Source organism: Oncorhynchus tshawytscha, linkage group LG18 (assembly GCF_018296145.1).
Source record: "Oncorhynchus tshawytscha isolate Ot180627B linkage group LG18, Otsh_v2.0, whole genome shotgun sequence".
Taxonomy (NCBI): domain Eukaryota; kingdom Metazoa; phylum Chordata; class Actinopteri; order Salmoniformes; family Salmonidae; genus Oncorhynchus; species Oncorhynchus tshawytscha.
The window spans coordinates 13,147,781-13,170,852 of NC_056446.1; the positions used below are offsets into that span (position 1 = coordinate 13,147,781).

At 41.7% G+C, this 23,072-nt stretch overlaps 1 protein-coding gene across 1 annotated transcript in view; it reads left to right on the forward strand.

Moving 5' to 3' along the window:
* Nucleotides 1-23,072, forward strand: part of LOC112217521 (heparan sulfate glucosamine 3-O-sulfotransferase 5) — a 72,288-nt gene that overhangs the window by 37,530 nt on the left and 11,686 nt on the right. The gene's annotated exons all lie outside the window — the stretch shown is intronic.

Below are 23,072 nucleotides of genomic sequence, written 5' to 3' on the forward strand. Positions count from 1 at the left end.
GGGGTATTTTCATTATGGGGTATTCTGTGTAGATCGATGAGGGAAATAAACAATTGAATTCATTTTATAACAAGGCTGTAACGTAACAACATGTGGAAAAAGTGGTCTGAATACTTTCTGAATGCACTGTATTTATTATTTAACCTTACGTATTGCATTAATATGCCATATTGCCATATTACAAAATACATTAGATTCAACCAAACAATACTGAAAGAAGTGTTGCTACACCTCAGTAATTTCTATTGACACAAAGCATTACAATTAAAACGCCTGTAACCATCTCCATATTTCTGATAATTCGGATGCGTGTCATAAATTGCAGTGGAATGGTGATGATGCAACCCAATTTCAGAGCAATATTAAGGGCCATTGCTTTGCTCTCTCCAGGCAATGTGGCTTTTGTATCCCGGTGCTAGGCAACCTGGCTGTATCGGGTAATAATTGAAGTTGATATTAAAAGACAGGAGCAATGCATAAATGATGAGGGGAACTGGGTGAGGTCATTGGAGAAACGCATCCAGCGTGTGGCCAGATGACACGCTGGTGTTCCACAGTCACCTTCGCTGTATACATGATAAACTACCACCACCAGGGCGAAGGTACAGTACACGGTGGCAAAATAGATACATAAAACCACTGCCCTTCGAACATGGCCTTTGCCTTTAATACTTTGGCATAATTACATTGTGTGTAGAGGTTATTGTCATAATTTTGCTTGAGAGGTGTAGTGCTGAATAAGATTTTAAGAGGTTGTATTGAAGGACAGCACAGATACGTGCAAGAGAGTTTTATGACTCTGTTCTTCTGACATAATATTATGACAGTGTTCTTCACATGCCATAGACCTACAATGCAAAAAAGGTTGATCTTGCCTAGATATCGTTTAAAATTAGAATTAATTTGTATTTTTTAGTTAACTGACTTGCCTAGTTAAATACAGGTTAAGAAGAAATTCTTATTTACAGTGACGGCCTACACCGACCAAACCCCGGACGACGCTGGGACAAGTGTGTGCCACCCTATGGGACTCCCAATCACGGCTAGTTCTGATACAGCCTGGATTCAGTGTCGCATCTAGCACTGAGATGCAGTGCCTTAGACCGCTGCGCCACTCGGGAGCACTGACTTGACGTCCTACCAAGATAAGTGATCTTAGGTACAAGTCAGAATATCTTTAAACAAGATGAATTATCTTAAGTAGAAATGTGTTGTTTTGAGTTGATCTCGCTCACCAAGAAAATGCATTTACTTGATTTGAGTTGATTTTACCGACCCAGAAAATGCATCAAGATCATCTGTCTTGTTTTTAAGATACTCTGACTTGTAATCAAGCCATTTTCAGCTTAAAATAAGCAATATTATCTGCGAGTGCACTAAGATAATCAACTTTGTTCAGACGTCCAGTCAATGCATTCTAATGGTAAGAGTTATCTAGATAAGATGAACATTTTTGCATTGTGGTATCCAATTGTAGGAGACAGTATGATAGTAAGAGATTTTACACCAGGTTTTGTGTAAGAGACTAGCTATTTGGCAGAAATAAAGTTTGAGTTAAAATATATATTTTTCAGGTTCGAAAGTATACTGCAACATGTAGTGTTAACGGTCTACTTCCACAGGTGATTAATGAACAGGTTTGATGGCTTGCAGGCTCTGTACCCCAGATGGGAAATCACACGTTGCATGGTGTTTGTTTTCCATTCTCAGACCAGAAATATTGGTTTTAATAATACTTGTCTAGTTTTTACACACAGGATTATACTGTGCATCCTCTCACCCATGTAGGGAATTGGATACATACTAGGGAACGACCGATATATGGATTGTTTTAGGGCCGACACCGATACCTGTTTTTTGGGGGTCAAATGGCCGATATTTTAGGCTGATATTTAATATCATTAAATTTGTCCATTTTGATGACTTTCTCAGAGAGAGCCATGTATGCATTAATGCATACATTTTAAAATCAAGCAATACATTTGACTGTTTTTACCTATATCATGTTTTTATTTAACTAGGCAAGTCAGTTAAGAACAAATTCTTATTTACAATGACTGCCTAGGAACAGTGGGTCAACTGCCTTTTTCAGGGGTAGAACAACATATTTGAACCTTGTCAGCTCGGGAATTTGATCTAGCAACCTTTCGGTTACTGGTCCAACACTCTAACCACTAGGCTACCTTCCACCCCTAATAATAATTATATTTGAATGGTAAATCTCTTGATAAACTGGATAGAGGGGTTAGATTAAATGCAAAATAAATTAAATTGTGTAACTGACAAGGTATCCCTTTCCCTTAATTAAAGGTGCTACACATAGGACTTTTTATTTTATTTTTGCATTGTAATTTCAGAAAATGTCCATAAAATATCTGGCTGTAATAGTGGAATGATAGTGTTTCACTGTATTAATTACCTGCCAGCTTTGTGATTGGCTGCGATATTCAACTATTGATTTCTCCCACCAGAGCGGCATCTGTTGTCAAAATGCGAAAGCTGTTCTGACTTAATGGCTGTGTTATCTAGTGGAAATTACTCTGTCATTTCCTGGTTGCTAAAATTTGACACTGTTCGCTCAATTTCAGTTTGTGAGAAAACAAGCACTGAATAGTATAGGGAATCATTGTACCATCTAAATACCATCTAATATATTTTATATTTTCAATTACAAAGAGTATTGTTTTTACACCTGTTTGATACCGACTCGGCCAATTATCGGTCGTTCTCTAATACATACTATAATTCATTGCACTCCAATACATGGAACATTAGAGATCAACTCTCTGAATCTTTCCATAAGTTGGTAGACTGTATACACTGTAATCTCTCCTAATGGGCCACTAGTGCCATCTTCTAATTCAATTCAGAGCCTGTAATGTACAGTGATATGGTTTGTAAGATGGTCTTTATCTCTGCTACCCTAGAGTGCTTTGGTGAGATATTCCTCAGACCAAACACAGTCAATGCATGGCTTAAATATGTTTGGAAAGCACTGGATTCACAGAGCACGTACACAAAATTATCGAGAGTGAGAGTGGAGGAGGGCCGTTATCATTCAGCAGCACAGCAACACACTGAATCCATTATTCATGGGCCGTGTACTCACTGCAGTCTTCATTTAATGTAAAAAAAAGAAAGGCTTTTCGATCCCATCTGCCCGGGCTCTGGCTGAAGAGAACCCCTCTATATGAAATGGTGGGTTTTGCCTAGCTAATGTGGCCATATAAATAATGAATTGTAATAAGTGGAGCGTCCAAGCTTCTATGTTTTATTGCCTCCCTTCCTCTGCACTCCACTGACATTCTTGAAATGGCAAATGTGTCTGGAAATGGACGGAGCATACTAATAATAGGGAAGGCTTTAGTTATTTTGAGACTCTACACTTCTCTCCTCTCTCTAACATGGCTTTAGTGTCCCAGTGTACTGTGAAGGTTTATTATCACTTCCGTTGTGCAAATGTTATGGTGGATATTATTTGGGGAGTGAGGTAAGGTTTTTTTTTCACAGTCATTCATAAAGTCACTGGAGTCAAATGCTGTGGAACCAAGGTTAGCCAGTACAAATGCTGTGGAACCAACATTAACCAGTACAAATGCTGTGGGACCAACGTTACCCAGCACAAATGCTGTGGGACCAACGTTAACCAGTACAAATGCTGTGGAACCAACGTTAACCAGTACAAATGCTGCGGGACCAACGTTAACCAGTACAAATACTGTGGGACCAACGTTAACCAGTACAAATGCTGTGGGACCAACGTTAACCAGTACAAATACTGTGGGACCAACGTTAACCAGTACAAATGCTGTGGGACCAACGTTAACCAGTACAAATGCTGTGGGACCAACGTTAACCAGTACAAATGCTGTGGGACCAACGTTAACCAGTACAAATACTGTGGGACCAACGTTAACCAGTACAAATGCTGTGGAACCAAGGTTAGCCAGTACAAATGCTGTGGAACCAACGTTAACCAGTACAAATGCTGTGGGACCAACGTTAACCAGTACAAATGCTGTGGGACCAACGTTAACCAGTACAAATGCTGTGGGACCAACGTTAACCAGTACAAATGCTGTGGAACCAACGTTAACCAGTACAAATGCTGTGGAACCAACGTTAACCAGTACAAATGCTGTGGGACCAACGTTAACCAGTACAAATACTGTGGGACCAACGTTAACCAGTACAAATACTGTGGGACCAACGTTAACCAGTACAAATGCTGTGGGACCAACGTTAACCAGTACAAATACTGTGGGACCAACGTTAACCAGTACAAATGCTGTGGGACCAACGTTAACCAGTACAAATGCTGTGGGACCAACGTTAACCAGTACAAATGCTGTGGGACCAAGGTTAGCCAGTACAAATGCTGTGGAACCAATGTTAACCAGTACAAATGCTGTGGGACCAACGTTAACCAGTACAAATGCTGTGGAACCAAGGTTAGCCAGTACAAATGCTGTGGAACCAACGTTAACCAGTACAAATGCTGTGGGACCAACGTTAACCAGTACAAACGGCAGAGCCAATTTGTGCAAGACTCTACTCTGCAGAGGAATACATGTACTTAGTATATTCTCTCTTCACTCCCTTTTGTCTTCCACTGAGGTCCAAATCCTCTGCTCGAACAAGTGCATGGTCAAAGGGATCATCAGCGCCGTCTGTCTGCAAGAAAAAAGGATTGTTCTCCACAAATGAGATAAATCCACCTCTCCACACCGTGACAAATGGATTGACGATAGACTCTTCTGCTTTGAGCTTCTGGATAATACTTGTTCTCCGTGTGGCTTTGTTCTGATAGATTTCTCTTGGTTGAGAAGAAGTTATGGGACAGGAGGTGCTCTTGCCCATGTCGTCATCGTCATCTGACGAAGGACTAGGGGGAGCACAGGTTAATGACATAGATTTAAGTGATTTCATCTCTACTTTATTCTGTTTAACATTCCGCAAGTGAGCTGATTTTAATCATGCTGCTAATAGATTTTCACAGAGGAGCAGAGGCTGCTCCAAATTCACATAAAGCGAGAGAGAAAAATATCAATGTGCTAACACATTGATTTACCACAGAAACACGTAAACAAACAATGTTCTCACAAATCACAAACATCCCTCTTTATTAATATATGGGTGATTGGAAATTCTGTAAATAATTACATTGATAGATCCCACAATCTATCCACACACATCACATATACACACACACACACACACATGAAAAGTGCCTTTGTAGATGGACATCATGTTTATTTCAGTTTGTTTGCGTCAGACTAAAAATAGTCAGAAGTAGTGGAAACGACTTTCCAAACCCGAATCTGTTTCAAAGCATGCATTGGCAGACCTCGACAGGAGCACAAATAAACATTTCATTCCTAGTTGAAAGGTATTCCAAGAAAAGAAAAACATGTCTACATCTATTCAGCATACATTTTTAGTAGTAGCACGTCAGTTATTTCATGCATTAGTGTTCTCCGGGGACTAATGCAGTTGGATTTGACTGCTTTACTGTCTTTATTGACACCATTAGTTGGGAACGAGGGGCGTTCCACTGGAAGCCATTTTTGTTTGGATCCCTCAGGTGATTCTGTTTAACCAGATGAAGATGATTAAAAATCATGGAGAATTTATTTTATATATATATATATATATATTTTAGTATCAGAATTTTGCCCGTGCTGGTGGATTTGTTTAAAATTGGTTGACACTGACCTCTATTGAGTCAAAGACTCTACAGGGTTAGTATTGATGGGCAAATCCTCTTAGAGTAAGACGTTTATTTTGGTGATGAAGCTAATGCATAATGACAGCAGGATGAGACTTTGTTTGGAAACATGGTGAAACGGGCACATGAAGAAGAATCCGAATGTGCCACCAATTAGTTTAGACTGTTGCAAACCAATAGAAGCTGCCCACCTTGGGCGACAACACACCAGGCCCCCTTAGTAGGCTAGAAGGTGGGCATCTCTCCAGTGTTCAGTGGTAGAGAGAGTGTCTTGTGTGACAGTTGTGTGACAGTTCCACTAATCAGTCGACCCACCACGACCATCTCCACACTGTTATTGGTCAGAACGATCAATCAGCTGATTGACTGGAGACGTTGATACGACGTGATGAAGTGTGGTGAAGGAGGACGAGCGTCTAGTGAGTATGAATAGTTAAACGAGTCGATACATGATGTAAACAGAACTGACCAACATGATGTAAACAGAACTGACCAACATTGACTACAGTAGCTACGAACACTGAGTGTACAAAACATTATGAACACCTGCTCTTCCGTGACATAGACTGACCAGGTGAAAGCGATGATCCCTTATTGATGTCACTTGTTAAATCCACTTCAATCAGTGTAGATGAAGGGAAGGAGCCGGGTTAAAGAAGGATTTTCAAGCCGTCAGACAATTGAGACATGAATTGTGTATGTGGGCCATTCAAAGGGTGAATGGACAAGACAAAAGATTGAAGTGCCTTTAAATGGGATATTGGGGAGGGGGAGGGGAGGGGCTGCGCAACTCAATATTAGGAAGGTGTACTTAATGTTTTGTGCCCTCTGTGTATGTGGATTTCATTTAGCTATTGTCATCCAACATTTTAATGCATGTATGGAAGCATGTTATGTCGGTGATGTTGAATAGGCGTTAAGGAAAGTTCCCAGTTTTACATTTGTTCATGATTAAGTCGTAATAGTGGTGATTAAACTGTAAAGGGTTAAAGGTTATAATAGTGGTGATTAGACTGTAAAGAGACAGATAGCTTTAAATGTATTCTCACATCTCTTGTCTTTCACTGTTGTAGACCAGATGAGGACTGGAATGGTGCACCCTAACAAGGAACCAATTACAGAGAGAACATGGTGCTCATCATCAGCTCATTACAGAGAATGGAGGAGTGTTCGCTTCAGTCCGTTTAAAGCAGGGGATAAGTATCTACAACCATTCAAGTATAGTAAACAGCAATGGGGATCTCACTCCAGTTTTCCACTGTGAATTTCCATTTAGATTCCCTGCTAGAACAAACTGCTCGTGTGATTGAAACTTGAGATTGAATCTATCGATCCGGGCATTTGATTCAATATCATTGTTGTCCACCCCAAATGAAAAAAGTGTCAAATGCTAATATTAATTTGATTGTATGTGGCTGGTCCACTATCAAAGATGTAGGCAATAAGACTATCCATCTTGAGGAAAGGGTTTACAGCATTAATGGGGGTGGCCTGCTGTGATGTGGTGGGCTGTTTGCGGACAACCTGAGAATCCCGGGCACCAACAGGTCTCTGCGGAGCCGAGTGGATGAAATGATAAACAGATCGGTGGGGTGGATTCTTTATGCAAGTCAGAGCAGCAGACCTGTCACTGGGAATCAGAAGGAGCTTGATGGCTGTAAACAGCGAGGGTTCTGGGAAATATCCTGCTGCATATGCAGCACAAGGTGGGGTGGGTTAATTAGGTTCATGTGCATGTTGATGTCTCTTGCCAGATGGGTGCCCTTCTTCCCCTCCCCCAACTAAATGACTCCTGGGTCCATTACCCATGAGCACCCAAGCAGACCTCCCCCACTACTGAAAGGAAATAAGGAGCTGTGTGCACATACATTACCACCGTGGTAGTTACATTACTAGATTTACAAGCCGATACCTTGTCGTTTGCAATATGCCTGAAATGGATATCTTCATATAATGTGCTGACCCTCTTCTCAAGTATAGATACCCTTGGGTCGTGTGAAGCCGTCAGAAAGGAAGAAGCAGTGTGAGGAAACGCTGACCCAAAAGCCTGGGATGGACGGGAGATCTCAGGAGATCTCAGTCCCCAGTGTTTTTCACATGACTCAGAGAGTCGAAAGCTCTGAATGGTACCCTATTTCGTATACAGTGCACTACTTTTACTACCAGTGGAGGCTCCTCAGAAGAGGAAGATCATCCTCAGTGAATTTCATAAAAATACAAATAGTGAAACCTAACAAAATGATTGTGGAAAAAGGAGGAACAGGATGACCTGTGTCTTTTTCCGGTCATATAAGATAACAAATGAAATGTCCCTTTCCACAGTTGTAAACTTTCATTCATAGCCTAGGTTGTAGCAACCTCATGATGGGTATAGGGAAAATGTTAGTATCATGTAGTAGCTTAAGCCTATCGATGTTACAGGGGGGGGGGCTCTATTTTGGTGGCCTTTGGTACATTGTAATGCCTTGAGTCCATCTGAAATACACAGCTAAATTATTGAATACACTGTTTTGGATATCGTCTAGGCCAGGGATGGCAACTAGCGGCCGTGGCCCCGCTTTTGCAAACATTTCTCTCCATCCTATGGCAAAATGTGTAGAATTGCATGAAATTAGTTTAAAAATGGCTAAATCTTCTCTACACCCATGGCAAAATGTGTAGAATTGCACAAAATGAAAATTCTCTCTCTGCTGTCAAGAGTGGGGTCACTAAGATCTTTTGATAGCAATGTGGGTGTGGATGTGGGTATGCAGACCTGCGAGCAACTGCGGCCCCTCGTGAGGAGTTCAGATTTTTTGTGGCCCCCACTCCCATCAAAGTTGCCCATCCCTAGACTAGGCCTAGATGATCAGGACTATTTTCTAAGTAAGAGAACCTTTAACATTAAACCTGCCTTCTCTTGAGATTAAAGTCATATTTACAGTTTTAATACAAAATATGAATGGTCACAATGATGTTTGTTCTTGAAATTATGTGTTTTGTTGGCTCCGCTAGTGCGGACACTGTGCAATTTGGGTGAACTATCCCTTTAACCATTTGGCCTATCAATCAGTGTGGGTGGGATTATCAGAGGAGGGTGCAGGATGTTTGTGAGTCACAGAGTTGGTAGGATTTCAGACCTGTCAATCAATCACGGTGGGTGGGACTTTACTGAAGAATGAAGCAGGTGTTAAACATGGGCTTTGCTCCACAGAAATCAGCAGTAGCCTATATCAATATCTTTAATAATACCATGTAAGTATAATGACATTAGTTTTTATTAGTGGCGCAACTTTGGTTTTAAAAATGGGGGGGGGGTCCTAAAGCACACCATTGCCTTTGTTTTGTATCACATGCTAATGATAAAACTGGGGGGGACAAAAATGTCATTTCAGAATGCGCCCCTAAAACCTTCAATCTGTTTTCTTTTATCATATTTTGGACCAGAATGAGGCTCTCTCTCCGCTACCTATTGTTCTTGTAGAGAGGATTCAACATCTTCATCAAATGTTTTCATAATTTATCTGCAGATAATTGCCAAAAAACAGTAGTACTGTAGCCTAGCAATATGCAAATAAAGGAGACAGATGAACGGCTCTCTGATCGATACGATTCGGTTCGCTACGATTCGGGTTCACCTAAAAGATCCGTTCAAAAAGAGCCGTTTGTTCGTGACCAACCCATCACTAGGCTACACTGACGAGTCACTTTAGCGGGTCACTTTTCCTAGGAAAATAGAAACAAGATATTTGGTTTACTTGTTCCAACGGGATACCATGGACATATAACTACGTTGTATGATTTATGAATAGCAAAAGGATATATGAGATTGACTTTATTCAATCAGTTCGACACCTTTTATAAACTAGTCAACACTTGCTGACTGTTCGGTTGTCAATCAAAGCACAGTAAATAGTCTATGCGCCTGACTCCGTTGCTGGCTGTTCAGGCCTATAAAACACGCAAAAGAAAATAAATGAATATGCCACAAAACAATAAAAAAGTGGATTTCAACTCATCCTTACCAATTACATAACATGGGACGTGTAAATTCATTCATGGGAGACGATGAAGAAATTTGACTGCAGCCAACCACAGCGCACGAAAATAACACCTGTATTGAGAGGTGGGACAGACAGCAGACTGACAAACCAGCAGACAAACCTCCTTACCCATCCAAACAAAATATTGAAATATTGATCATTTATTTTACAGAGACACGCTCCGGCAGAAAGATGCATCAATCTCAGCTAAAGCATCCAAGCGAGCAAAACTTTGCCCCTCTGTCTCAGTATGTAGAACACATATATATATGATGCTGTCTGCACAGAAAGAGTAGCCTATGGCATGTCATACTTTTTTTTTAGCCAGACAGCATCAGATACATATAGTAAGACAGAGGGGCACCGTTTCGCTCACGCTGATGCTTTCTCCGGTGAGATAGATTCAGCAGAGAGGAAGAGGGTGAAGCGAGAGGGCTCTCTCTCACCAAAATCTGTCCAGGATAAGCCCAATGCGTTTCTATGTGATTAATATGCAGCCCTAAGCCTGTAGCCTGCCCTCCTGCCTTTGGGACAACGAATCTCATTGTTAGGGTGGAGACATTAGCATCTCGTCATTATATACAGATCTCTTTTTTTTCAGGCAGCAACTTGCGAATTGGAAAGGAAAGTTGACGTGTGCACAGTGCACTGTTCGGATGAACACATTTATGTTTTGTAAATTTCTGTTTAGTTTTGTCAATTCCCTATTACTTATGTTACCAGTAGGCCTAGTAAATGTGTCGTTAATCCCCATCACTTGGTAACATATATTTATGTTAATGCATGTGTTAATTACAGTTATTTACCGTTCTCATTCTTGACGTTGAAACATTGTTTGCATAGTTCACAACCTGCTAAACATGTGAGAAACAAGTTTTGGTTTGTTTCATAACCATCATTTACAGTGGCGATTTTAGCATCTAAATCTTGGCGGGGCAAATATTTTTTTTTTTTTTTTTTGGGGGGGGTGTATGCCAGCAATGCCACTACACAACACAACACTAAACAGTAGATTAATTGTACTTTAACGGTGACAAACGGTGCCCACAAACTGTTAGGGCCTACATAAAGCTTTCCCAACACCTTACCACTGCTACACCTGGCTATCAGCAGAGCCCCCACTGGCAGCGAAACAGTTCATTCAGCCTCATTTACTGTCTTTAAAAAAAAGCATGGCTTACTTGCTTAAACAAATGTGGTTTCTACTGACAATTGAGATGTACAAACTATGGCACAAGGGGACGACAAGCGGATAAGAGGCCATCCGTAATTTCTATTAAGAGATTAATGAGCGAGCTAGGACGGACGTAGTCAATATAACCATTTGTTCAGCACTTTTGAAATGGACAGCGACAGAATTCAGAACATGGGCTGTTCTTACAGTATTCTCCCCGTACACCAAGTCAGAACCATAGGATAAATAAAGGGGGATATAAGCAGACAATGAAAGCACTTACAATATTCAATGATTACATTTCTCTAAAACAGGCAATAGGCTACATGTGCACCATCAATTCAGAACAGTAGACTAAATTATGATGGAGGAAAGGGACCAACTGATTAGGGTGAGGCACACGGAATACTAAAAGCTTACTACACAACATACACTTAGTATTACTTTCTTGGCTACAGTATACATATCTCCTTGGCATATTACATCATTTATGCAGCAGCATACAATACATTTTTTGGACTCACCTTGTTGTGCTGTGCTCACTTGAACAGGAGGGTGGCACGGCGGTCTAGAAAGAGGCCCGAAATCCCGACATGGAATTCAGAGTTGGATGACCAATTATTAATCCGAGTTCCCAGTTGTCTTGAACTTTCTGAAGTCTGAGATTTCCCAGTTCCGAGTTTCCAGTTGTTTTGAACGCGGCAGAAATCATGCTGGATTGACAGCATGGCCAATGTATTCACATTTTTCTTGCCCATGGCGTTACCCCTTTTTTCGTGATATCCAATTGGTATTTATAATCTTGTCTCATTGCTGCAACTCCCCTACGGACTCGGCGAAGGTCAAAAGCCAAGCTGCACTACTTCCTGACACACTGCTCGCTTAACCCGGAAGCCAGCCGCACCAATGTGTCGGAGGAAACATTGTCGAACTGACGATTGAAGTCAGCTTGCGGGAGCCAGGCCAGCCACAAGGAGTTGCTAGAGCACGATGAGACAAGGACATCCCGGCCGGCCGGCCAAACCCTCCCCTAACCCAGACAACGCTGGGCCAATTGTGCGCCGCCTCGTCAGTCTCCCGGTCACAGCCGGCTGTGACAGCCTGGGATCGAACCCAGGGCTGCAGTGGCGCTGTAGCACTCATTGTTGAATTTGCGATTTCCAACTTGTTGTGTAATATTTATGTCCAATGGCCGATTTATCTATAATTTCGGTTCATATGATAAGGATTGAAAAGGATTTGCCGGTAGATTGTTGACTTGATGTATGATGGTGACTGCTTGTGTAGTGGACATTTCAGTTCTTTGAGAGACTTGGTCAATTATTCAAAACAATCGTCTTTATTCAGCATCGATTAATTATAGCAATAATGAAACAGTCGAACCAGCACATCCTAGGTTGTGTTGCCGAGAGCTTAACTGATAATGAAAAAACAGTGATCTTATATAGGCCCTAAATGCTCAGTCAGTCATTCCTACCTTTCCCATAAGCCACCTTGGTCCGTCTCCTGGTTATCTGCACGGGATGTTGTTTACCTTCAAACCCGGCTTAGTTTCCCAGATGCCAGGAAGATGAGACAGTAAGACATTGTTCTCAACTCTTCTAGGCCATCTCTATCTCAGGTCACACACAAACATTGTGTCTATAGAATGCCAGCTTTTAGAATTTTAGCACCAAGTCATTGTCAGCTCAAGCTATCCCTAGAAAAACCTATTTCCTTAATCAGATGCCCAGACTAACTGCAGGTGTAACGGATTTCGTCCTCCTCTTCTGAGGAGGGAGGAGTAGCGAGAAGGATCGGAGGACAAAAAACCCTAAAGTGAACAAACGAAAACTGAAACAGTCCTGTCTGGCGACATACACAAAGACAGACAATAAACACCCACGAAACACAGGTGGGAAAAGGCTATCTAAGTATGATTCTCAATCAGAGACAACTAACGACACCTGCCTCTGATTGAGAACCATACTAGGCCGAACACAGAAACCAACATAGAAAAACAAACATAGACTGCCCACCCCAACTCATGCCCTGACCATACTAAAACAAAGGACTAAGGAACTAAGGTCAGAACGTGACAGCAGGAAGCTAGAGTGGACACCATAAAAACTCAGCATTAGCAGGCCAGTCTTACTCTTAGTTATATACAGTGCCTTGCGAAAGCATTCGGCCCCCTTGAACTTTGCGACCTTTTGCCACATTTCAGGCTTCAAACATAAAGATATAAAACTGTATTTTTTTTGTGAAGAATCAACAAGTGGGACACAATCATGAAGTGGAACGACATTTATTGGATATTTCAAACTTTTTTAACAAATCAAAAATTGAAAAATTGGGCGTGCAAAATTATTCAGCCCCCTTAAGTTAATACTTTGTAGCGCCACCTTTTGCTGCGATTACAGCTGTAAGTCGCTTGGGGTATGTCTCTATCAGTTTTGCACATCGAGAGACTGAAATTTTTTCCCATTCCTCCTTGCAAAACAGCTCGAGCTCAGTGAGGTTGGATGGAGAGCATTTGTGAACAGCAGTTTTCAGTTCTTTCCACAGATTCTCGATTGGATTCAGGTCTGGACTTTGACTTGGCCATTCTAACACCTGGATATGTTTATTTTTGAACCATTCCATTGTAGATTTTGCTTTATGTTTTGGATCATTGTCTTGTTGGAAGACAAATCTCCGTCCCAGTCTCAGGTCTTTTGTAGACTCCATCAGGTTTTCTTCCAGAATGGTCCTGTATTTGGCTCCATCCATCTTCCCATCAATTTTAACCATCTTCCCTGTCCCTGCTGAAGAAAAGCAGGCCCAAACCATGATGCTGCCACCACCATGTTTGACAGTGGGGATGGTGTGTTCAGGGTGATGAGCTGTGTTGCTTTTACGCCAAACATAACGTTTTGCATTGTTGCCAAAAAGTTCAATTTTGGTTTCATCTGACCAGAGCACCTTCTTCCACATGTTTGGTGTGTCTCCCAGGTGGCTTGTGGCAAACTTCAAACGACACTTTTTATGATATCGGATATCTTTAAGAAATGGCTTTCTTCTTGCCACTCTTCCATAAAGGCCAGATTTGTGCAATATACAACTGATTGTTGTCCTATGGACAGATTCTCCCACCTCAGCTGTAGATCTCTGCAGTTCATCCAGAGTGATCATGGGCCTCTTGGCTGCATCTCTGATCAGTCTTCTCCTTGTGTGAGCTGAAAGTTTAGAGGGACGGCCAGGTCTTGGTAGATTTGCAGTGGTCTGATACTCCTTCCATTTCAATATTATCGCTTGCACAGTGCTCCTTGGGATGTTTAAAGCTTGGGAAATCTTTTTGTATCCAAATCCGGCTTTAAACTTCTTCACAACAGTATCTCGGATCTGCCTGGTGTGTTCCTTGGTCTTCATGATGCTCTCTGCGCTTTTAACGGACCTCTGAGACTATCACAGTGCAGGTGCATTTATACGGAGACTTGATTACACACAGGTGGATTGTATTTATCATCATTAGTCATTTAGGTCAACATTGGATTTCAGAGATCCTCACTGAACTTCTGGAGAGAGTTTGCTGCACTGAAAGTAAAGGGGCTGAATAATTTTGCACGCCCAATTTTTCAGTTTTTGATTTGTTAAAAAAGTTTGAAATATCCAATAAATGTCGTTCCACTTCATGATTGTGTCCCACTTGTTGTTGATTCTTCACAAAAAAATACAGTTTTATATCTTTATGTTTGAAGCCTGAAATGTGGCAAAAGGTCGCAAAGTTCAAGGGGGCCGAATGCTTTCGCAAGGCACTGTATATAACTGTTTACTATTATTAATATCAAACAAATCAGGTAAGTATGTAATCTTTCTCTGACACTTGTCTAGCTTGCTAGCTAAGATTTTGAAAGTATGACGTTGACATGATCAGTCCAATCAAAGCTACGATAGATATAACGTGATTTGACATCATTGTATCTGTGGCCAAGAACCTTGAGCATTCTTGGATGGGCACTACTAATGCAAGTCTATGGCAGCACCCAAGGGGCTTGCATTTTCGAGCTCTACCTAAAGATTTTGAACTGACGTAGTGTCCCCATGAGTGACAGAACACTGAGCCAATCACGGTGCAACTATAGAACATTACCAACCCCGACGCTTCGTATTTTCCGCTGGCTGCCCCAACACCACAGAAAGCACTGATCTAGGCTGAAACACCTGCATTTTGGAGCTGCATTATTCAAGAAAGCAAAAAAGAGACCATGTTTGTATGCAGCTTTATTAACTCAGTGATTTTTTTTTTACATTGTTTGCAAACTGATATGTGATATGTATTAATGCCAAAATAACATACAAAACAGGCAAACATGATTATTTTTTATTATTATTATTCGCCCCAGCATTATTTGCTCCACCTCTTCTGAATGACTGAATGAATGTCGCCACTGATTGTCTATGTGTCATTCAGAGATTGAATGGGAAAGACAAAATATTTAATTAACTTGAATGGGGTACTGTAGTAGGTGCCAGGCACACCAGTTTGTGTCAAGAACTGCAACGCTGCTGGGCTTTTCACGCTCAACAGTTTCCTGTGTGTATCAAGAATTGGTCACCACCCAACGGACATCCAGCCAACTTGACACAACTGTGGGAAGCATTGGAGTCAACGCTTTTGCTTTTGACACCTTGTAGAGTTCATGCCCCGACGAATTGGGGATGTTCTGAGGGCAATCCCCCTTCTCCGACACACGTGTAAAAATTGTACTGTAAATTGTTGAGTGCCTTCCTGTATTTATACTTATGCAACATTATTTTTTAAATATATACAGTGGGGCAAAAAAGTATTTAGTCAGCCACCAATTGTGCAACTTCTCCCACTTAAAAAGATGAGAGAGGCCTGTAATTTTCATCATAGGTACACTTCAACTATGACAGACAAAATGAGAAAAAGAAAATCCAGAAAATCACATTGTAGGATTTTTTATGAATTTATTTGCAAATTATGGTGGAAATAAGTATTTGGTCACCTACAAACAAGCAAGATTTCTGGCTCTCACAGACCTGTAACTTCTTCTTTAAGATGCTCCTCTGTCCTCCACTCGTTACCTGTATTAATGGCACCTGTTTGAACTTGTTATCAGTAGAAAAGACACCTGTCCACAACCTCAAACAGTCACACTCCAAACTCCCCTATGGCCAAGACCAAAGAGCTGTCAAAGGACACCAGAAACAAAATTGTAGACCTGCACCAGGCTGGGAAGACTGAATCTGCAATAGGTAAGCAGCTTGGTTTGAAGAAATCCACTGTGGGAGCAATTATTAGGAAATGGAAGACATAGAAGACCACTGATAATCTCCCTCGATCTGGGGCTCCACGCAAGATCTCACCCCATGGGGTCAAAATGATCACAAGGACGGTGAGCAAAATCCCAGAACCACACAGGGGGACCTAGTGAATGACCTGCAGAGAGCTGGGACCAAAGTAACAAAGCCTACCATCAGTAACACACTACGCTGCCAGGGACTCAAATCCTGCAGTGCCAGACGTGTCCCCCTGCTTAAGCCAGTACATGTCCAGGCCTGTCTGAAGTTTGCTAGAGAGCATTTGGATGATCCAGAAGAAGATTGGGAGAATGTCATATGGTCAAATGAAACCAAAATAGAACTTTTTGGTAAAAACTCAACTCGTCGTGTTTGGAGGACAAAGAATGCTGAGTTGCATCCAAAGAACACCATACCTACTGTGAAGCATGGGGGTGGAAACATCATGCTTTGGGGCTGTTTTTCTGCAAAGGGACCAGGACGACTGATCCGTGTAAAGGAAAGAATGAATGGGGCCATGTAACGTGAGATTTTGAGTGAAAACCTCCTTCCATCAGCAAGGGCATTGAAGATGAAATGTGGCTGGGTCTTTCAGCATGACAATGATTCCAAACACACCACCCGGGCAATGAAGGAGTGGCTTCGTAAGAAGCATTTCAAGGTCCTGGAGTGGACAAGCCAGTCTCCAGATCTCAACCCCATAGAAAATCTTTGGAGGGAGTTGAAAGTCTGTGTTGCCCAGCAACAGCCCCAAAACATCACTGCTCTAGAGGAGATCTGCATGGAGTAATGGGCCAAAATACCAGCAACAGTGTGTGAAAACCTTGTGAAGACTTACAGAAAACATTTGACCTCTGTCATTGCCAACAAAGGGTATATAACAAAGTATTGAGATATTTTGTTATTGACCAAATACTTATTTTCCACCATAATTTGCAAATAAATTCATTAAAAATCCTACAATGTGATTATCTTTATTTTTTTTCCTCATTTTGTCTGTCATAGTTGAAGTGTACCTATGATGAAAATTACAGGCCTCTCTCATCTTTTTAAGTGGGAGAACTTGCACAATTTGTGGCTGACTAAATACTTTTTTGCCCCACTGTATATGTATTATTATTTTGTATTTTTACCACCCTTTTCTCCCCAATTTCGATCTTGTCTCATCGCTGCAACTCCCCAACACACTCGAGAGGCGAAGGTCGAGTTATGCGTCCTCCGCCAAACTGCTCTTCTTACCACCCGCCCTCTTAACTCGGAAGCCAGCCGCACCATGTGTATCATTTGTATATGACACAATGAACTTGCTAGGCTTCCTCTATTAGGCAGTGTGTGGATGGCAGAGATTATTTACCCAGGTGTGCATCCATAAGCCTCTGATAAGATCTGGTCCTGTCATCGCTAGGCTAATGGCGACTGTCCCTTCATATTTGGATAAAACACCCTGCTTGATTCATGGCTATTTTGTCTCTCTCTTGTGCCATATCATGGGCAATCTGCAAGAAGATCAAGTGTTTGCTGACTGGAACAAATATTAAAATACCACAAAGGTGTGCGTGTGTGCATTATAAAGGCCCTCTCTATGTACCTTGAAACATGGCATATGCAGGCCTGTCCCCTATTACATCCCGCCAACAAAAAAGCCCTCTAGTATAAACCTGTGCCAGCGTGCCTTGTTTAGATGACGTATCTGCCTCGGAATCATGCAGTCACGACACTGTTCTACAGAACTAAGCTCGTCTCCCCTGGATATCTGGATTAAGTTGTTTCCACTTGACAGCCTCTGCTTTAGCAGTGGCTGCCCAGTCTCTTAACTTGCTATAGTAGTGGGGGAGCAGAGCCCAGTACATCTAAGAAACAGCATGTAGCGATAATGGAACTGAATTAGGGGGGTTGACGCAGCAGCAGTGGCTACCCTGGGGAGGTTGTGATTGTGCAGCACTGCTCATCTGGTGGTGTACCAGACAGACGTCATCCTGCCGATGGTACGCTTTGCTTTACTGAGCACAGACTCAGCACAGAGCCAGCATGGCACAGCCGGGCCGAAAACCTTCCAGGCTCCAGAGCTGGAGAGGAGAGAGTGTATGGGCTAGTTAGATGTAAAGACAGCAGACTCTCCTCTTTGGGGAGTGGGTTGGGAGGCACATCTGTTGGGGGAGCCAGCTGCTCCAGAGCCCTCTCTCTTAGCAGGTGTTTCTGTCTGATGTGGCCCAGGTTCCCCCATGAGGTAGAGAGGCAGCCAGAGATCACATGCCCCCCCCCAAAAAATATATATCACAGGCCTTCTTCTATTAGCGTAACTACAAAGGTAAATCAGGCCTTCATACCTAATCTAGTTAGTTGTCAGTGTTTATAACGATGCAGGGTATCTAGTTAAAATACATCAAGGGAAAACATGGTGGATGCGAATGCAGGTGGCTGTAGTTTGCCGAGATTTGTAAAAGCAAACAGCCGCCTTTAATTGGAGGTGTGGCGCTCTCCTGTGCCTCGTTTGTAAATGACAACTCAGTCCCCTGTGGGATAGGCTAAGTCACAAGAATAGAACGAGACAATCCTTTGTCTTACCTCAGATGTGCGACGACTCTAATCTCAGTTGAGGGACGAGCGTCCGTAGGGGTGACACCATCTCTCGGATAGCAATGAGAGAGAAATGCATTTGAATGTTTTGTGCGATATCTACCGTTTACATCGAAAGACAAAATCAGGATGTGTGCACGTCTCTTTGTAATATTGTGCCCATAAGGTGTACTTCATCAGGGTCTGGGATCTATAGTGTCATTCATATCACATCTTCAGAAGGCATGGGGAGATAAACAATGCAGAGATGGAGTGTAAATGCCACACTATACTGACTTTGCCTTGAGGGGAGAAGGCATAAACCTTGGTATCTCTCTCCCGCTCTGTCTCTAGGCTGTGAGTTTATTGCATCGGAGTTCTGTCTTATTTGTTGCTTCAAGGTCGCACCATAGTCAGCAGTAAAGCAGATATTGTCTTTTGAGTTCAGTGCAGTGATGCTGTTTATTATTTCCTCCCACTGCTTCATTCCTTCTCTCATGTCTGGCCTTCATATGGAATATTCTAAAGGGATAGAATACACTCAGAAGAACTTCTACCAATTAGTGCCTTTATTATTGGTTAAGTCTCAAAAAAAGCTTTGCACACCTGTATTGTGCAATATTTTCCCATCATTATTTTATTCAAGCTCTGTCAAGGTGTTGGATCATGGCTAAATAGCCATTTTCAAGTCTTGCCATAGATTGTTAAGCAGATTTAATCAAACCTGTAACTTTGCCACTAAGGAATATTCACTTTGGCTTTGTGTTGTAGGTTATTGTCATGACTTGACTTTAACATTAATCTGAAGACTGTTATCTAATTAACTAAATATGTTTAATTGTTACCCGATTAACTTAATCATGTAACAATTAACTCATTAGGATCTGGGGCACCACGAGAGCCATCTCCTGAATTCAACTCTAAAAGGTATTTACCCATCACATCTATAAACAGTCAACTTATTAATAATAACCTCGCATCATATCATCATTCTGAACAGTCGTAGCCTACTTGCAAAAACCAGAGCCGTAGTTATGATTCAGTACTATACAAATGTTTATTTTTTACTAGCTGATTAAATGGGAACACAGGATAAACATACACACTCTGAACTGGTTATTGACTGGAGACGTAATACGCTGAAAACGGGTCCCTATCGGAATGACATTGATGCTTGTGAAAGAAGAGATGGAGGGAGAGAGAGGGACAGAGACACTTAACATTGGTACATTCAGAAACTCCTCTCACTTACAGTAACCATATACTTTGCACACGAAAAGAAATCATGAATCTATTCGCCGGGGGTCTCTCGGTGAACAGGGCAGCCTTGGAAAGGGGGTTGGGCCTTTTCGGGGCACGCTAGTAAGACTCTGATTGTCTGAAATGGTTCCAACAAGTCTTCTACTGTTGTCCTTCTTTGTAGTTGTCCGGTATCCGGTGACTTGTCGTAAAATCCTGAACAGAACTACAGAGTTGACTTTCCTTTCATTCACTCTTGAAAAGGCTTCTTTGAAGATAGGCTAGCCAGACGTATCGATGGTTTGAGCAGAGTAACAGGATGGTCCTAATTTAAATTCACTTTAGAAGAAACTTTACATAGGACAGCTAATCATTCGTACCAGTGATTGTCCAGGAGTTGAGTTTATCATCTCCACCTCGTGATGAGATTCAAAGTTCAAAGCTACAGCTTCACATCTTTCTGGTCTGGTATTTTCATTTCTTAACCCACAATTAAGAAATTATTCTTAAACCCCCCCATAAGGGGCCGTTCCGGCAGGCTGACACGCTCTTTGACCTCACTCAGGGACGGTGACTACTCACTGTGCAAAGTTATAAAAAACAAGCATCTCTTATAGCTTCTCAAAACACATCCCTCTTAACAAAAACACTTTCATAATTTTTCATATTACATGCATAACGCATAGTATGGAAACTTCATACATGTAGTGGGTATACTTTCCAAGTTACAATATTTACTTTATAAAAATGTTTATTACATCACAAAATAACAAACAAATTGACATTAGTGTTCTATAAATCGCCTCTGACCATTCCTCACGCTCTATGTTAGAAATATTGTTCCAGTATTCACTTCTGAACGTGTTAAGAGTTTCAGCGAGAAAAGGTTTGTTTTGGAATATTTTTATTCAGTATATTTAGTATTCTTCTTTTCACTCTGCCATTTAAGTCATTATTGTGGACTCACTATAATGTTGGTGATCCATCCTCAGTTTTCTGCCATCACAGCCATTGAACTTTGTAGCTGTTTTAAAAATAACCAATGGCATTATGGTGAGATCCTTAAGCAATTTCCTTCCTGTCCTGCAGTTCAGTTCAGAAAGACGACTGCATCTTTGATGTCTGGGTAGTTTAATACATCATCCACAGCATAATTATTAACTTGACCGTGCTTAAATATATATTCAATGTCTGATTTGTTATTGCTACCAATCTTCCAATTACTGCCCTTTGAGGCTTCCGAAAAGCTCCCTGCTCTTTGTAGTTGTATCTGTGCTTGAAATGTAATACTTGACTGAGGGACTTTACAGATGTTGTATGTATGGGGGACAGAGGAAGGGGTAGTCATTCAAAAGTATTGCCAACATCTATTATTTCACACAGAGTGAGTCCATGTAACTTACTATGTGATTTGTTTAGCCATAGTTTACTTCTGAACTAACTTAGGCTAGCCTAAACAAAGGGAGTGAATACTTATGCAACAATGGTTTTCACAGACTAAGTAAAATGATATGACTTTGCTCATGATGAACACCCCTCAAATGATACAAATACAACAGCCTGAGCCCACTGGAATTGAAACAACGATACAGATGTATTTATCTGCAACACACTATTACAGCTGATTGTGAAATAGACACAAATTACTTATTCGTAATTCGTGACAGGCACACCAAAGAAATTCACTTTGTGTGTATTACATGATCTTCTTTCTTCATAAAGCATTCATGTACATTACACAAATTCCAATTTGTTATGGCTAACATTAGCTAGGCTAGCTAGGCGGCCAACGTTAGCTAGGCTAGGGGATAAGGTTAGGGTTAGGTAACATGCTAGCTAAGTAGTCAAATTAGGGTTAGGAGTTAGGTTAAAGGGTTCAAGTTAGGGGAAGGGTTAGCTAACATGCTAAGTAGTTGCACAGTAGCAAGCAGTTGCAAATTGACTAAAGCTGTCCGTGATGAAATTCAAACACGCAACCTTTGGATTGCTAGATGTTCACATTATACACCCCACCCGTCCTCCCCAACCAACCTCCCTCCCTCCTATCGTTTCGGTCTTAAGTAACCTACCATACCCTGTTCAAAGTCACTTAAATATTTTGTCTTGCCCATTCACCCTCTGAATGGCACACATACTCAGCTGTCTCGAGGCTTAAAAATCCTTCTTTAACCAATCTCCTACCCTTCATCTACACTGATTTGAAATGGATTTAACAAGTGACATCAATAAGGGATCATCGCTTTCACCTGGACATTCTGTCATGGAAAGAGCAGGTGTTCCTATTGTTTTGTACACTGTGTATAATTCCCATTGTGGGCTTAGGTCTTTACAGTATGTAGACAAAGCAGCCACAGACAGATTCTTTTGATCTGTAAATCATAACATCCCAGTGTTGATGGCTTCTCTGGTGTCTCTTTCCCAGGTCATGGTCGTTCTCTCGCCGCTGTGTCCGTCACATGCAGCTGGAGTGTGAAGAGTGGGATCCTCTCTAAGGACACGAACAGCACTTTTAAGTTGACTTTGATGTTGAGATAAGCACCCTGACAGAATGCAGCACTGAGTAGACATACAGTATATGGTCTTTCACTGTCAGTGCTGTATGGGGCGCCAGAGCTGACACATTGGACGGGGTGTGTGTGAGAGAGAGAGGGGGCGTGTCTACTCTGTGTACAGTGAGGGCTGGCTGCAGCCAGGGGCAGACTGAGGCATGCAGACACGCTGGTGCCAGAGGAGAGTTCAGGACAAAGGCACTGCAGCGTGCTGGTGATAAATAAAGTAGGTGTAATGTCACAAAATTGACAAATGGCTAAAAGGGGCTGATGGAAGGACGGGATGGAGGTTGGCTGCAGACAGAACAGCAGAATCATTCCCTGGTGCATAAGAATACAGATCAATACAGATAATATTAATTATAATTATAATAAACCCCCCACATCTCTTCCATCCCTCCACATTGTCCTCAAATGACATTACTGGGCATCACGGGGAACAATGGCGCCTCAGTCTGTCTCCATTAAACTTTATTGGGATTTTTTAATTAACAGACAGACACTTAGAAATGTGAGAG